Consider the following 18,780-nt stretch of genomic DNA (forward strand, 5'->3'; position numbering starts at 1 on the left):
GTTTGTTGATTTGTTGATGATAGCCATTCTGACAGGTGTGAGGTGGTACCTCATTGTTGTTTTGATTTGCATCTCTCAGATGATTAGCGACTTTGAGCATGTTTTCATATGCCTCTTGGCTTTCTGAATGTCCTCTTTCAAAAAGTGTCTACTTAGATCCTTTGCCCATTTTTAGATTGGATCGTTTATCTTCCTTTTGTTAAGTTGTATGAGTTCTCTGTAAATTTTGGAGATTAAACCCTTATCAAAAATATCATTGGCAAATATGTTCACCCATGCAGTGGGCTTTCTTGTTTTGTTGATGGTTTATTTTGCTGTGCAGAAGCTTTTTATTTTAAAGTAGTCCCATTTGTTTATTTCTCCTTAGTCTCTCTTACCCTAGGATCTGTGTCTGTAAAGATATTGCTACGACATATGTCTGCAATTTTGCTGCCTATGGAGTATTGTAGGATTTTTATAGTTTCCCATCTTACATTCAAGTCCTTTAGCCATTTTGAGTTTGTTTTTGTGTATGGTGTAAGTTAGTGATCTAGTTTCATTTTTTTGCATGTATCTGACGAAATTTCCTAGCACCATTTATTAAAGAGACTGTTTTGTTTCCATGGTATGCTCTTGCCTCCTTTGTCAAATATTAATTGAGTATAATGGTTTGGGTCAATTTCTGGGTTCTCTATTCTGTTCCATTGGTCTTTATATCTGTTCTTGTGCCAGTACCAGGCAATTTTGAGAACCATGGCTTGGTAATATAGCTTGATGTCTGGTATTGTGATCCCTCCAATTTTGTTCTTCTTTCTCAGGATAGCTATGGCCATTCGGGGTCTTTTTTATTCCAGATGAATTTTTGGAGAGTTTGTTCTAGATCTTCGAAATATGCCATTGGTATTTTAACAGGTATTGCATTGAATCTATAGATTGGTTTAGGTAGTATGGACGTTTTAATGATGTTGATTCTATCAATCTATGAACATGGTATGTTCTTCCATTTGTTTATGTCTTCCTCTATCTCTTTTTTTAATGTCCTGTAGTTTTCTGAGTACAGGTCCTTTATGTCCTTAGTTACGTTTATTCCTAGGTTATCTTAATTTTTTTGGTGCAATGGTAAATGTAATTGTTTTTGTTTTCATTTCTCTTTCTGTGAGTTCATTATTGGTGTATAAAAAGGCCATAGATTTCTGGGTGTTAATTTTTTATCCTGCTACAGTGCCAAATTCATTTATTAGGTCTAGTAGTTTTTTTGATGGAGTCTTGGGGTTTTCTATGTATAGTATCATGTCATCTGCAAATAAGGACAGTTTTACTTCTTCTTTTCCAATTTGTATGCCTTTAATTTCTTCTTCTTGTCTGATCGCTATGGCTAGTACTTCTAGTACTATGTCAAACAGGAGTGGTGAAAGTGGGCATCCTTGTCTTGTTCCTGTCCTTAGGGGAAATCGGTTTAGTTTTTGCCCATTGAGTATGATGTTGGCTGTACGTTTGTCATATAGGGCTTTTATTATGTTGAGGTATAATCCCTCTATTCCCACTTTGCTGAGAGTTTTTATCAAGAAAGGGTGTTGGATTTTGTCAAATGCTTTTTCTGCATCAATTAATATGATTATGTGATTTCTGTGTCTCAATTTGTTTATGTGCTGTATCACATTTATTGACTTGTGGATATTGTACCATCCTTTCAGCCCCGGAATAAATCCTTTTTTGTCATGGTGTATGATTTTTCTAGTGTATTCCTGAATCCGATTTGCTAGAATTTTATTGAGGATTTTAGCATCTGTGTTCATCAAGGATATTGGCCTGTAGTTCTCTTTTTTTTGTGGTTTCTTTACCTGGTTTTGGGATTAGGGTAATGCTGGCTTCATAGAAAGAGGTTGGAAGTGTGCCTTCCTCTTGAATTTTTTGAAATAGTCTGAGAGGATAGGTTTTAGTTCTTTGATTGCTTGGTAGAACTCCCCTGTAAAGCCGTCCAGACCAGGGCTTTTGTTTGCTGGAAGATTTTTGATCACTGTTTCCATTTCTTCAGTAGTTATCGGCCTATTCAGGTTTTTTTATTCTTCTTGGTTGAGTTTTGGGGGCTTGTATTTTTCTAAAAATATGTCCATTTCATCTAGGTTTTCCATTTTGTTGGAATAGAGTTGTTCATAGTATTTTTTCATAATCGTTTGTATTTCTGTGGGATTGGTTGTTACTTCACCTCTTTCATTCTGATTTTGTTTATTTGGGTCCTCTTTGCTTCTTGGTGAGCCTGGCTAGAGGTTCATCAATCTTGTTTATCCTTTCAAAGAACCAGCTCTTGGTTTTGTTGATCTTTTGTATTGTTTTTGGGGGGTTTTTTGTTTTTGTTTTTGGTCTCTATGTCCTTTATCTCCACTCTGATTTTTATTATTTCCTTCCTTCTGCTTAAGTTGGGCTTTCCTTGTTGCTCTCTTTCTAACTCTTTGAGTTGTAGGGTTAGATAGTTTATTACCATTGTTTCTTGTTTTTTGAGGTATGTCTGTAGCTCTATGAACTTCCCTCTCAAGACTGCTTTCAATGTTTCCCATAGATTTTGGATTGTTGTGTTTCCATTGTCGTTTGTTGCCATGATGCTTTTTATGTCTTCCTTGATCTCTCTAGTAACCCAGTCATTGTTTAATAGCATACTATGTAGCCTCCAGGTGTTTGATTTTTTTATTGTAGCTGATTTCTAGTTTTATGCCATTGTGATCTGAGAAGATGCTTGATATGATTTCTATCTTCTTGAATTTGAAGGGACTTTGCCTGTGTCCCAATATATGGTCTATATTTGAAAATGATTGAGCACAGTTTGAATTGCGGTGCAAGGGAGTAGGCGGTGGGATCTTGCTGGGTGTCTAGCTACTCCTTTTTCTGCCTTGCTTACTTGAGCTTTAGCAGAATTCAAAATGGCTGGCGGTAAGGCTGGGAAACACTCCGGAAAGGCCAAGACAAAGGCGGTTTCCCGCTTGCAAAGAGCCAGCTTGCAGTTTCCTGGGGGCCGTATTCATCAACACCTGGGACGACCAGTCATGGACGTGCAGGTGCAACTGCTGCTGTGTACAGCATAGCCATTCTGGAGTACCTCACCTCAGAGGTACTTGAATTGGCAGGAAATGCATCAAAAGACATAAAGGTAAAGCATATTACCCCCTTGTCATTTGCAACTTGCTATTCGTGGGGATGAAGAATTGGATTCTCTCATCAAGGCTACAATTGCTGGTGGTGGTGTTATTCCACACATCCACAAATCTCTGATTGGGAAGAAAAGACAACAGAAGACTGTCTAAAGGATCCCTGGATTTCTTATTATCTCAGGACTCTAAATACTCCAACAGCTGTCCAGCGTTGGTGATTCCAGTGGACTGTATCTCTGTGAAAAACACAATTTTGCCTTTTTATAATTCTATTTGAGCAAGTTGGAAGTTTAATTAGCTTTCCAACCAACCAAATTTCTGCATTCAAGTCTTAACCATATTTAATTGTTACTGTGGCTTCAAAGAAGCTATTGATTCTGAAGTAGTGGGTTTTGATTGAGTTGACTGTTTTTAAAAAAACTCTTTGGATTTTAATTGTGATTCAGAAGTTATAGGAAAAAACATTTGGTTTTGTACAGACATTATTTCCACTCTGGTGGATAAGCTCAATAAAGGTCATATCCCAAACTAAAAAGAAGAAAAAGAAAGAGGAGGAGGTGGAGAAGGAGGAGGAGGAGGAGGAGGAGGAGGAGGAGGAGGAGGAGGAGGAGGAGGAGGAGGAGGAAGAGGAGGAGGAGGAGGAGGGGGATATGATGCACTTGAGAAGAATGTATATTCTGTGGCTTTGGGGTAAAATGTTCTGAAGATGTCAATTAATTCCATCTATCTAGTGTATCATTTAGGATTGATATTTCTTTGCTGATTTTTTGTTTAGAGGATTTGTCCAGTGGTGTTAGTGGGGATTTAAGTCCCCTACTATGACTGTATTGCTGCCAATCTCTCCCTTGATATCCTCCAGAAATTTTTTTATGTACTTTGGTGCTCCTGTATTGGGTGCATATATGTTTACCAGAGTTATATCTTCTTGTTTGATTGCTCCCTTTAGTATTATGAAGTGGCCTTCCTTCTCTCTTGTTATGTCCTTCACTTTGAGATCTAATTTGTCAGATATAAGTATGCTACCCCAGCTTTTTTTTCATTTACATTTGCCTGAAATACCTTTTTCCATCCTTTACCATCAGCCTGTGTGAGTTGTTTTTTCTGAGGTGGGTTTACTGTAGACAGCAGATATATGGGTCATGTTTTCTTATCCACTCAGCTACCCTATGCCTTTTGATTGGGGCATTTAATCCATTTACATTTAAAGTTATTATTGATAGGTACTTGTTTGTTGCCATTTTTATTTTTTATTTTTTTTATGCCTGTGTTCCTTCTTCGCTTCTTATTTCTTCTTTTTACAGCAGACCCTTTAGCATTTCTTGCATTGCTGGTTTGGTGGTGATAAATTCCCTTAGTCTTTTTTTGTCTGTGAATCTCGTGATTTCACCCTCAATTTTGATTGATAGCCTTGCTAGGTACAGTATTCTTGGATTCAGACTCTTCCTTTTCATGACTTTGTATATTTCATTCCATTCCCTTCTGGCCTGATGTGTTTCTGTTGAGAAATCAGTTGCTAGTCTGATGGGGGATCCTTTGTAGGTAACTTTCTGTCTCTCTCTGGCTGCTTTTAAGATTCTTACCTTGTTGTTGGTGTTTGCCAATTTAATTATAATTAGAGTCCTGGTGCATGAAAATTCATACACTGGAGGTGGGGCATCCCTCAGACTGGCTTGCCCCCTCTCACAGTCCAGGAGCCCTCAGGGGCAGGAGGCGACCTGGCAATCAGGGGAAGGTGACACCCCATCACACCTCTGCTGCTGCCACTGCCAGCAACGCAAGCCTTGGCTGGCCCTGGTTACCTGAGCCTCAGGAGGCCCTGGGCGGCTGGGAAGCCACCATCTGAGGCTTGCTTGCACCTCAGGCCAGCCTGGGGAGGCTGGGCAGCCGACATCCAAGGCTTGCCTGTGCCTTGGGCCTGCCCTGGGTGGCTGGGGGGCTGAGGGGACTGGGGGACCCTGGAGGCAGGTGTGCAGCAGGGCTGAGGGGATTGGTCACTGCCATCTTGTGGCTATGGGCACTACCATCTTTGAGAGTGAGGCAGTCAATTAGCATATTCCCTCCTTAATGGCTGGGGGTGCCACCATCTTTGAGGGCAGGGCAGTCAATTAGCATATTCCCTCCTTATTGGCTGTGGGGGGGAAAACTATTTATATAGGAAGAAAACTCCAATAGAACAACAACTAATCCAAAAAATGCAAACAACTAACACCCAAATATGAATGCAAACCACAAACAATTACTAATAACAAGCAAGGAGAGGAAAAACAGAAGCAAAAAAAAAAAAGAGACAATCACACAAACAAACAAATAAACCTATCTAATCAACAATAAAACTAACAATAGGACAGAGAGAAAGAAGGGCAAAACAAAACAAAATAAAACAAAAAACATAAATAAAGCAACAACAACAAAAACCAAAAAAAAGGAAAGATAAAAAAAGATTGGATAGTGAAGAAAGAGAAGAGAGAAGGGGATTGGAGCAGGGGATTGGAAATTAGATATATAAGTAGGATAAATTTTTAATGGAGTAAAAAGAACTAATAGGGGAAATCTAAAGAAGGAATAGGGTAAGAGAAACAGAACAACGAAAGGGGAAAAGTGAGGAAGAGAGTGTTGGCATAAAGGTAAAGTTGAAATAGAGTAAAATGATGCTAAAGGAAAAATGAAAATAGAATGTAGAACACTAATCCCAAAATAAAATAAAGAGAAAATAAAATGAAACTTTAAAAAAGAGGTAAAATAATAGTAGTAATAATACTGAATAAAAATATAATAATTAAAAGGGTAAAATCAAGTGAGAAAAAATTAGTTTCTTAAGTAAAAGATAAAAAATTAAAATGTGCAGTAGTAAAGGTCATTCACTTCCTCTACTGTTCTGTTTGGCACACCTGTTTCCTGTAAGGTAGTCAGGACAGTATTGAAGTCCCCTGTGTTCCATAGTTCCTCTGTGTGGTAAGCCAAAATCCTGTTTCAAACGGGTAGTATTTCTTTGTTTCTCAGCCTGCCTCTGGTTGTATTTACACAAGAGTCAATTTGTGATTCAACCCCTGGGTGGCAGTGTTTCTGTAGTGAAATCCAGGGCTAGAAGTCCTCTCTACCCAGTATTTAGAATTTGTTTTCCCTGCTACACTTTATACTGGTTTGGGGGTATGGACTGCCTCAGAGATGGTTTTCTGATAGTTTTGCCCCACTCTGATCCCCAGGTTCCACAAAAACAACTTTACCCTGCAGTCTCTGAGAGTGTTTTTAATTGGGTGATCCTATGTACAGGGCTTAGTATTCAAAAACAAGGATTTAAAAAGAAAGGAGAGTCAGAGTAAATGTGCGAACTCGCAACTTTTTCACCCCGGCACTGCGCAACTTGGCTCAAGTCTCTGTGCATGTCTTTTTCCCCTGGCACAGTGCAGCCAGTTTACTGGTAAAGCTTCAGGCTGCCTTTTTGTGCCCATCCCAGCTATGGGTTGATTTCTAGAGTTCCCTTCTGTCAGCAGCCCTGTGGACCGCTTTCACATTCGCGGACTACCCTGGCCCCAATGGCTGCGGATTTTGTGGGACACAGACTTCCTCTGAAACTCTAGATCAGTAATTCTCCACCTGTGGGTCTCGGCCCCTTTGGGGGTCCAACGACCCTTTCACAGGGGTCGCCTAGGACCATCGGAAAACACATATATTTACATATTGTTTACAGTAGCAAAATTACAGTTATGAAGTAGCAACAAAAATAATTTTATGGTTGCGGGTCACCACAACATGAGGAAGTGTATTAAAGGGTCGCGGCATTAGGAAGGTTGAGAACCACTGGTCTAGATCCTGCTGGGTGCGCGTCTCCCTCCAGTCTGGATCACAGGCCTCACCTTTCTCTGGGCTAAATCTGAGCTTTCAGTGAGAACGTGCAAAGCTTGTCTGCCTCCGCCTATCCGCGCTGCTTGAGACCCAGTGCTTGTGGGTACACAGCTGGTCCTTGTATTGTGGTTGTAGGGTCGCAGGAGGTACCCGATTCTTCCCAATTAAAGGTAAGGCTAGGCTTCTGATCACAACCACTCTCCCCTTCAAGATGGCGCGGACTCTGCAGCATAGCTGGTTGCTCTGGGAGAGATTCAGCAGTGGTGGAGGCTGACTGGTCAGGGGAGCCTGGTCCGGCAGTCCCCAACAGTCCCTTGGAATATAGCTGTCCCTCACTCACAAATAGACACTCTCCATACATTCACACACTCTCCTTTCATTCTCTCGCTCACACACTATCTTGCAGCCTGCCTTCCTGTCGGCAGCCATCTTCGATCTCCCTCAATGATTATTTATGTCAAGTAAATGATTAATATGAATACACTTGGAAGAAGTGTGTTCCCTATTTTTTAGATATGAGGCAAATGGATTTGACTTGTATTTTTTAATCATAGGTAAATAGTCCTGAGATACTAATTGCACATACCTTCAGTTCCTTCAATGAAATTTAAATATAGAAGAAGCATCCATAAGGTTGTATTTCTTCTAATTATATTTAAACTTAAATGTAAGATGGGAAACCATAAAAATCTTAGATGACTCGATAGGCAGCAAAATATCAGACATATGTCATAGCAATATCTTTACTGATATAGCTCCTAGGGCAATGGAAACTAAGAAGAAAATAAACAAATGAGACTACATCAAAATAAAAAGTTTCTGCATAGCAAAAGAAACCATCAACAAAACAACATGAAAGCCCACTGCATGGGAGAACATACTTGCCAATGCTATCTCAGATAAGGGTTTAATCTCCAAAATTTACCGAGAACTCATACAACTTAACAAAAGGAAGATAAACAATCCAATCAAAAAGTGGGCATAGGACCTAAATAAATGATTTTTGAAAGAGGACATACAGAAGCCCACAAGATATATGAAAACATGCTCAAAGTCACTAATAATCTGAGAGATGCAAATCAAAATAACAATGAGATACCATCTCACACCTATCGGCATGGCTATCATCAACAAATCAACAAACTACGATGAGTGCTGGAGAGGATGTGGAGAAAAAGGAACCCTCGTGCACTGCTGATGGGAATGCAGACTGGTGCAGCCACTGTGGAGAACAGTATGGAGTTTCCTCAAAAAAATTAAAAATGGAACTTCCATTTGACCCAGTAATCCCACTCCTAGGACTATGTCCCAAGAAACCAGAAATACCAATCAGAAAGGATATATGTACCCTTGTGTTCATAGCTGCACCATTTATAATAGCTAAGATTTGGAAACAGCCTAAGTGCCCATCAGCAGATGAGTGGATTAAAAACCTGTGGTACATCTACACAATGGAATACTATGCTGCTATAAAAAAGAAGGAATTCTTACCATTTGCAACAGGATGGATGGAACTGGAGAGTATTATGCTAAGTGAAATAAGCCAGTCAGAGAAAGATAAATATCACATGATCTCACTCATATGTGGGATATAATGATCAACATAAACTGATGAACAAAAATAGATCCAGAGTTAAATGGCAGGGGAGGGGAGAAGGTTAGAGAGGGACTTGTGGGCATGCATATTAGCATAACCAATGGACACAGACACTAGGGCAGTGGGGGCTTGCCCTTAGGGGTGAGAGTGGTGCTGGCGGGATCAATCGGGGAAAACGGAGACAATTGTAAAACTTTACACAATAAAAAAAAACAATTTAAAAACTTTGATATTGTTTAGTAATTCACTTTGTTCCTTTTTTCAAAATTTTATAGTAAAAGAAAATGTTACTTTCACAGAAATGACTTGAAAATTCTGCAGAAATAGATTTCTGTGGTTCTCTCATGGATTCCCCCCTTCTAAGACATGATTACAATTTACCATGGTCATCACATTACCGCCCTCAAAAATACAAATATTTATTTTAATGGCCTCAAAATAGATATTACACCTCTCAGCCATAAAAAGAAATGCATTTCTGGGTAGTAATGTCAATAATTCTGTTGATGAAAAAAATGAAGTATACTTAAAATATAAATAATGGGCACTGTATAATAATAAGTATGAGGGCAAATAACTTTCTGCCACTTATAATGATATACAGTCCACAAAAAAGGATGTGATAACTACCAATTATTTCCATGTCTCTGTGATTATGCAAAGGGTTGTTTTCAAATGCAAAATATTAACAAATTACATATACAGTAAATTTCATCTGTAGGAGTCATTAATATTTTTGTGGCTGACAAAAGGTAAACTGTGGTGCTGGTCCCAATTTATAACTCCATGTCGTTTTCATACTTCACAACATAAAAAAGTCAACGGATAGGAATTCCACACTGTCCTAAACAGTTTGGGAAGATTGATTGTGTGTAAGATTGATTTGAGAAGATCTTGATAAGTAAAATTTTAGTTGAAAATGGTTCTTCTCTTTGCCACTGCCTTCATCTATCACATTGTTCCCACCTCTAGGGACACAAACACTGGTGTCCTGTGCCAGGAAGACCAGGAGACCCAGGCAAATCCTACAACTGGTCCCCCTGATATTAAGGTACGGAGCTGAGAGTCTGAAGTGTGTATCTGGGACTCTTTAAAACACTCCCACAGAATAGGGAATAAACATTCAGCATTATTCAGATGATAAAAATCCAGAAGTCCTAGAGCAAGCATGTCAAACTCGCGGCCCACAACAAATATTTTTGCAGCCCAGCCAATGTAACGGTATGTAAGAAATGTTTTAGCCGAAACTGGTTTGGCTCAGTGGATAGAGCATCGGCCTGTGGACTGAAGGGTTCCAGGTTCGATTCCGGTCAAGGGCATGTACCTGGGTTGCGGGCACATCCCCAGTGGGAGATGTGCAGGAGGCAGCTGATCGATGTTCCTCTCTCATCGATGTTCCTAACTCTCTATCTCTCTCCCTTCCTCTCTGTAAAAAATCAATAAAATATATTTTTTAAAAAAAAGAAAAGAAAAGAAATGTTTTAATAAAAATTTCATAACTTAATTTTTACAATATCCTGTTATACATAATTATTAATAATGAATGACACTGTTCGCTAATAACTGATTATTGTAATTGTGTTGCATTCATTTCCTTTATGTGCCCTAGCTCAGGTGCACCATTTCTCTCCACTAATACTAGCAGCGAATATTTTAGCAGCCGATTGCCACGTCATTAGTCTTGGACTGATTTGTTTGGTGTGAGCAACAGGAAATATTTTGCTTTTGGAGAACAAGAAAAAAATAGGTTGATTTTCATTATGCTTATTAATTTGTGCAGTTATTCAGTGTCTGGTAAGTTAATGTTCAGGAAAAAATATTAATTTTTATTAAAATATTCTATTATTTTATGTTAACAATTACTCATTTATTTCAGCCTTTTGTATTCAGCATGTCTCTATTGAAATAAACTTATGTTTCTCTGGAAATTGAAGTTTTTGTTGTTGTTTTTTGTGGCCCACATAAACTTAAACCTTGTTTATTTGGCCCATGTTAGCCTTTGAGTTTGACATGCTTGTCCTAGTACATTATCATAGAAACTTCATCAAAGTCATAACCATTCAAATACCCACGTTACCTCAAAGAACATATTGGAATCATAAAGAGGAAAGAAGTATTAAAATCAATGACAGGTTAATTCAGTGTTTTCATTGATATTTTAAAAATAATCTTAACTAAGACTTTTATTAGGAATACCAAGCAGTAAACTGTTCATATGGACATCTGCTGAGCATTTAGATGGCAACTAGGCACATAAAATTTCAATCGGCAGTTTCTTCAGGATTTAAGACTAGATTGCTATCAACATATTTTTCATAACGAAAGTCATGCACCACTGTCAGCTATATTTATTAGACAGAGGAACATTTTAATATAAAAATGCAGATGTCTTCATTCTATAAACCCCAGTGGTACTTAAAGCTAGGATTTTATTACTTGTGCCAAGGGCCAAACAAAACTATAAACCTTCTCAATTTTAACTCAGATAATGCTTTTGAGTTGTGCACATCTGAGTTGTAAATTACAATATAAAGTAATCAAATATGTATAAAAATGGTAGTCATGGAAGCAGTATCCTGGATTCATAGGATTTCATAAGAAATCAAGAAAATAATTTATAAACATCAATGCTCTGCTCTGGGTTTATGAATTTCTTTTCCCAAAATATAATGCTGCTCTAATCACTTAAGAAATGTCCATCAATCAGCACTACCTACATTCTCCTGTTATCTCCTTTATTCATAACTTATTTCTGAAACCATGATAGCAGCCAACTTTATGCTGAGGGTGACCCAAAGCCCATGTGGTGTTATTAAGATTCTAAAACCTTTACAAGGCACCTCCCCAATTCATTTTGTAACATGCAGAGCACTTAGACACATCATTTTGCAAAATAACAGATTTAAAGAATGGGAAATTATTCTGCTTCTAGCTAGAACAAAAGAGTGAAACAGCCACACATAAAACCCCCACACTGAAACATGGAATTTTATATATGTGAGTGTATAGAGATGGTGATGAACTTGAAACTAAACAGGCTAAGTTTCTCCTCATGTACTACTAGCCTTTATATAAGCCTACTAGTGGCCCGGTGCATGAAATTCATGCACATTAAAAGGGAATTAATTAGGGGAAATATTTTAATATTGCTATTTGCCCTTTCTCTATAATAGAAGTGTCCAAGATGAAAGAAAATTAGTAAAATGTATATGAAAATCTTCCTCCTGTCAGAGACGGAAGCTTGCCACAGGACCCAGAGTTAAGTGCCTGCCCACCCGTGCACTCCTCAAAATCTCGTGAGACCCAGACCCAGCCGGCCCCACGCCCATTGGGTGAGATCCAGCTCCTACCCCCATCAAGCCCCGCTGGGAAGGGGGGAACAGCCTCAGGGCCCTGTCTAGCCATGCCAGGCGGGGGGCATGACCTGAGGTCCCCCATCAAGCCCTGTTGGGCAGGGTGTTCTACCTCAAGTCCCCCATGAAGCCCTGCCATGTCGGGGGCACAGCCTGAGGTCACCCAGCCCAGGCAGGGGGCGCTCCTTGATGTCCCCCATCAAGCCCTGCTGGGTGGGGGGCGCAGTCTGAGGTCCCCCTTCAAGCCCCACCAGGCGGGAAGTGCTGCCTGAGGTCCCCCATCAATCCCCACTGGGCAGAGGGCGTAGCCTCAGGTCCTTCCCCACCTGGCCCAGGGCTATGCAGCCTCAGGTCCCTGCTGATCACTCGTTATGGCTCGTTATAGGAGCCCCACCTCCGCTGTGGGCCCAGCCATCTTGTGACAGCGTTACAGCATGAGGGTCAGTTTGCATTTTACCTCTTTATTATATAGGATTATGAACTCTTCCTTAAGAAAAAAAATAATTTTAAACATTGCATATATTGTAACATTAAAACAATGTTCATTTTTCTCAGTATTCTTGGAAACTGCAGTATAGACTATACAATTTCTGAAGTGGCTTATTAAGAAAAACCATTTTCCTACATTACCAACATGAACAATAATAGAAGAATGTGGCACTTTTCTTAATGTGATAGACTACCTCTAATAATCTGCCATAAGATTGAGATTTGACATGTTTTATACATTTGGCGGGACTCTATATTACTTCAGCTTTGTAAACCATACTCTTTAGTATACAAAAAGTGTGGGGTCAGACAGTTTGGTCACATGTTGACTTGGTCAAGTTATCTAGGCTTCCTGAGCTTTAAGTTTCCTTATTTATAAAATACAGAAAGTACTAACTAGCTAATTAGATTGTTGAAGTAAAACATGAGCTGATTATATATAAAAAGGATATCACTATAAGAGAAGTATCTAATAATTAATAATATGGTGTTATTAGTGATTCATTATGATTATTTTATCAGATTATTTTCATTGTTATGGAAAAGTCATTTACTAAAATTTTCACAAAGCTATGTGTAGAGATTATTATTAGGTGGCTATATATATTTCTTTTAAGAACCTATATTTATGAATTTTTCTATAAAATGTACAATTTATAATAAGAAAGTAAAATATACTATATAATAAAAGCCTAATATGCAAATTGCTTAACCAGGAGTCTGACCAGGAGTTCGACCGCTTGCCATGACGTGTGCTGACCACCAGAGAGTGGCGCAGAACATGGTGGGTGTCAGTGACGCAGTGCTGGCAGCAGATGGCAGTGGAGGCTCTGCTGGCCCTGATGAGCCCCAATGGCTGAGGGTCCGGGGCCGGATGGTGGAGTCAGAGAGCGGGTGGCGCCAGGCCAAGGCAGGTGCGAGCAGGGGCCTGATGCCCTGTCCATCGCCCCACCAATCTCCCCACAGATGGTGACAAGTGGCAGTGGTAGGGGCCAGGGCCAGCGCCCAGCTCCCAGGCACAAAGGAAGCCTAGCGGGGGGGCTTGGCCCCCATTTATCACCCAGCAGGTGGGATGGTGGAGCAGGTAAAGGGGGCTATGCCAGGCCACAACGGGGTGCCTGGTGGGGCTGTGGGCTGTGAGCCTGCAAGCATGAGCTAGGGCTCTATCCCTCCAGGCCACCCCAAGGGACCCTACCCATGCACAAATTCATGCACCAGGACTCTAGTTTTAAAATAATTAGGATCCATAGTTTGTAGTTTATATTCTTGCCTCTTTAAAATACACAGTCATAAATTTCACATTATAAATGGCTTCTATAAAATAATGATTTTCCTTCATTTAATCTGAGAATATCACTCTTTAAATATAATTTTTTTTCCTAATTAAAAGCTGTGGTCTAATAAATGAATGCATAGCATTAATACTTATTTGATGTAATTGTTTAAATAAAATTAGTGTTTTAGGTTTCTTTGGATGAATACCCAGAAGTGCTATTGCTGAGTCATAAGGTAGTTCTGTTGGGGGGAAAAGGGGACGGGGGCAAGGACTGTACCAGGTGTTAGACCTGTGGAGTCAGACTGACCTGGGCTCAACAACCTCAGTACTTGAGTTCTGGCTAGGAAAGAATTCAGAGCTAAGACTCAAACTATAAGAGAACATGTATTTAGAAGATCACAGAGTAATTCACATGTATTTAGAAGATCACAGAGTAATTTAGAAGTAATTCATAGGAGAAATAGGCTTAGGAAACAAGCTATAGAAGTAAAGAAAGGGCCCTGGAGCTTAGAAGTGAGGAAGGCCAAGGTGGCCTGCCTGGGGAAAGGGGAATAGGGGTGGGAAGGGAAAGGTTTGGGTGTGTTTTCAGAAGGGAGAGCTAGCCCTAGCTGGTTTGGTTTAGTGAATAGAGTGTCGGCCTACGGACTGAAGGGTCCCAGGTTCAATTCCAGTCAAGAGCACATGCCTGGGTTGCAGGCTCCATCCCCAGTGGGGGGTGGGGAGGGGGGGCTGTAGGAGGCTGCCAATCCATGATTCTCTGTCATCATTGATGTTTCTATCTCTCCCTCCCTCTCCCTTACTCTCTGAAATCAATAAAAATATTTTTTTTAAAAAGAAGAGAGAGCTAGCTAGCTCCTTTTTAAGAACTTATATTTATAAATTTTTCAGGTGTTTCCTTTCAGGGTCTGAGTCTCCACTGATTGATTGATTGATTGGCATCTCCAGGCCAGAGGACATTATTCAATGCAGTTGGTTCTGAGGTCAGCCCTGGCATGCTGCTGTGTTGCTTGTCTGGTTTTTGCTGCTTTTCTGGGTCTGGAGGTGAAACACAACTGAGTACAGATGTTATCTCAAGGAAGAAATGGTCAAGGGGTCCAAATAACATGACCATCGATATGCTAGGGGGGGAAAGGTCACCCTGGGAGGGAGGTCCCATCCTGCAATTGTCCTTTCCACCCTGGTGACCCTCTGTATCTAGCTTATAGTCCTTGTCCTGCTCTTGTTGGTCTAACTCCTACCACAGTTGTACTTTTTGTTTTTAATTTTTGAGGAACTTCCATACTGTTTTCCACAGAGGCTGCACCAATTAGTGCAGGAGGGTTCCCTTTCTCCACATCCTCCCCAGCACTTGTTTGTTGCTGTCTCCACACATCACTGCATCTTATTTAACATGACTTTAGATTCTGCTTGAGAACATGTTTTTCTCCAAAGCAAAGCAGAAAAACTATATGGAAAGCATGAGGAAATGTACAAAATGGAAAAAGTGATTAAACACTTCTACATATCACCCATAAATTTGTTAGCCTGAAACTGAAGAGAGAATCAACATTAGTGTTTATTACACACCTTCTTCTTTAAGAGGTTCATCTCAGTTTTCCAGATTTCATGCTGGTGCAGTTCTTTGTTCCCTAAGAAAACAGTGAATGAACAATTTACACTACTAAGTTCCAGAAATGAATTCAAAAGCTTCTTGACAGCATCTAAAATTAGCATTAATGATTATTGTTGTTAGGTTTGGGTGGGGATATTTTGTGAAACATTTTAATAAAGAATATTTTTAGAGTTTTAGTGGCACTTGAAATGTTATTATTTGCTAACAACCAGTACATTTTAAAAAACAAGATACTTTTATTGATTTCAGAGGGAAAGGGAGAGGGAGAGAGGGATAGAAACATCAAAGATGAGAGAGAATCATTGATCAGCTGCTTCCTGCACACCCACACTGGGGATCAAGCCCCCAACCAGAGCATGTACCCTGACCCAGAATCAAGCCATGACTTCCTGGTTCATAGGTCAAAGCTCAACGACTAAGCCATGACAGCTGAGCACACCCAGTACATTTTTGTAAATTGGTATGAAAGATGAAATTTAGGGCATGATAATCATGTAATTCCTTGGTTGTCTTTATCAATATCAACCTTGCTCTCTCTCAGCTTTTGAATGAGAACACTACACCTGCAGCATCATGTGGTACAATTTTCTTTAAAAAGGCTTATGTAAGGCTTATTTCTTGTCTGTGGTTATATCATGTACTAAATTAAATTTTATGGAAGTTTTCAAATCTCTTATCATATTAAATGATAACTTTGTTCTAGACTTGTTTATAACTATGGCAATAAGTATTGTTATATAAAGTCATATTGAGTCACTAATCCTATCACTGATGTGCATAGAGACAAAGCAAAAACCATCTTTCAGTAGTGAATTGTTATCTTTTAAAAGTTACTGAATAAAATTTCTCAAAATTGCTGAAAATTAAGAACAGAAAAAGAAAAAAACTCCTCTCCAAATTTGAACATATGTCTTGAAATTCAAAGATTTGATTTTTTTTCTAATTTTTTTCATAATATTTTCTCATAGCATCACTAATGCCACCTTATCATAACCTACTTTTCACTTCTCTGCTTAGTATAGCTATACATATAAAAAGCCAGCAACCAGAAAGCCGTAATGACCAGTCACTATGATGCCCACTGCGGCCTGCAAACCAGCCAATCGAGGGATGGGCCAGCCAGCCAATCTCCCACAGCCCCTCCTCCAAGTCCCCCCACCTATGATTGGCCTCTCCTACTCCAATTGAGGGCAGGGAAGCCAGCCAACCCCCCCCCTCCATGGCCCTTCCCTCCAGGCAGTCCTGCCCCCAACTGGCCACCCCACCCAGATCGGCCCGCAGCCCCTTCCCCTAGCCAACCCTGCCCCTGATCGCACCCCCTACCCCAATAGGGGGTGGGTCCAGCTGGCCATCCTCCTGTGGCCCCTCCCCCTAGCCGACCCCACCCCAGATGGGCCCCCACCACCCCGATTGGCCTGCTGCCTCTCCCCCCCCAGCCAGCTCTGCCCCCAATCTTCCCCCCCACTCCAATCAGGGACAAGGCCAGCCAGCCAACCACCCATAGCCCCTCCCTCAAGCTTGCCTGGCTCTGATTGGGCCCAGATTGGGGCGGGCCAGCTGGCCAAACTCCCGCCATCTCCTCCCGACAGGCCCAGCCCCAACCCTCCAATTGGGGCTAGGCTGGCTGGACCCCACCTGTGCACAAATTCGTACACTGGGCCTCTAGTCATTGTAATAAAGATATCAAACAGGATTTTCCCAATTCATTTGAAATTAACCAATTTATCTCACACCTTCTGATATGGGGCTACATAATTCCTCTTTTCTAAACTTCTGAAATGCTAATTGCATGCTTTCCTTTTAAGAGGTAGCCTGCAAATAGAATTTGAAAACTCTATAGTAATATCCTCAGTTATTCAGCCAAAGTACCCATAGGTAATTGCCGACTGTAACAGGCTATATTGTTTTTGACATGAGTACTATTTAAATGATATATGGTTGTATGTTTGTTTTTTAGTTTTTCTTTAGAGTGCAGAGTTTTATACATATTTTGCTTTCTCCTCAATATTTTAAAAGGCTCATTCTTTAAGTAATTCTCTCACTAATAAATATTAGTGGATTATATAAAGACTAGAGGACAGGTGCACAAAATTCATGCACTGGAGGGGGGGGGGGTCCCTCAGCCTGGCCTGCCCCTTCTCACAGTCTGGGAGCCCTCAGGGGATGTTCTACTGACAACTTAGGCCTGCTCCCTGGGGGGCCTGAGCCACAGTCTGGCCTCCCTCTGCCAGAGGCTACCAGCTGATCAGGGAAAGGCACTACCCCCATCACCCCCTCGCTGCTGCTGCCTCTGCCCTCTCTCTGCAGGAGGTGACCTGGCTATCAGGGGAAGGCAACACCTCCATCATGCCTCTGCTGCTGCCACTGCCAGCCATGAGGCTGCCTGAGCCTCAGCCTTCGCAGCCACTGCAGCTTGCCTGAGCCTCGGGCCTTTGCAGCGGCAGCAGCCATCAGTGGCTTGCCTGAGTCCTGTGCAGGCCCTGGGCAAGCGGCAGCTGCCATCGCATCCCCAATGCTGTAAGTCCCCACCCCCTTCCCTGACGCTGCAAGTCCCCACCCACCTGTGCCTGCTGCGTGCACAGCCTGCTGATCGGTCATTACTGTGATGGCATCCTGACCAATCTGTATATTACCCTATTATTAGATAGATAAATGAAAGATGGATTTCTTAGAAAGGACATATTGAGCTCAGCTCTCAGCCTTCCTTGCCCGCCTCCTCCTTACCACCCTATCATCTCCCTCCTAAGAGGTCCTGAGTCAGGAAAACACTGCAGAGTGTAGTTAGTTGAGAAGGGTTGATAAGCAGCAAATGAAATAAGATAGTGTTTCATTCACTCCTGCTCATTTATTCTCTGTCTGCTTGACACTTTGGATTTTTGTTGTTTGCTCTGGTTTGTGCTTTATTGCTATGCCTTCTTTCTTGGAAGGTCTTCTGAGCTCAGACTTGACTGGAAATGCTCAGTATCCTTTCTAAGGGAAAGAAATGATACAGTATTGTAAGACCAAGACAATTATAATACTGTAATGCTATTTTTCCAAGCTTAGCATTATTTTTCTTTTTTCTTTCCTAAAAATAGGAATGTTTTTCCTTGGGGGGGGGGGATGAGAGGAAGGACAGAAGACCCCTGTTTTGATAAACTTTTGATGAACACCTCCATAATAACCTCTATTTATGACCCAGTGACACTTACTGTTTCTCAGCTCAATCTTTCACTGGCTTGAATTTTACTTAACTTTCTCCTGTGCATCTTAAAAGAGTAAAGATGATACCTTCAGGACTTGTTTTAGTCCTCTCAGCAACCAGCAGAGTGACAGAATTTTTGATTAAGTAAATTTCATTACATATATGCTTCCTTTTTATAGAGTATTGGAATGAGAAACATTCTCCCTGTGTGAGTCCTGCTGATCTCTCTCACCTGTAGGCTGCAGTAAATGCACAGGGGCAGGGAGAACCCAAGCAAAAAGCTCCCTGTCCACTCCTCAGCCCA

General features: G+C 40.8%; 1 pseudogene; it reads left to right on the forward strand.

Annotated features, from left to right (window-relative positions):
* The first annotated feature begins 2,826 nt into the window (after positions 1 to 2,826).
* LOC132240302 (histone H2A.Z-like) lies at positions 2,827 to 3,670 on the forward strand (annotated as a pseudogene).
* Positions 3,671 to 18,780: the final 15,110 nt, after the last annotated feature.

The sequence above is a fragment of the Myotis daubentonii genome, chromosome 8, assembly GCF_963259705.1.
Source record: "Myotis daubentonii chromosome 8, mMyoDau2.1, whole genome shotgun sequence".
NCBI lineage: Eukaryota > Metazoa > Chordata > Mammalia > Chiroptera > Vespertilionidae > Myotis > Myotis daubentonii.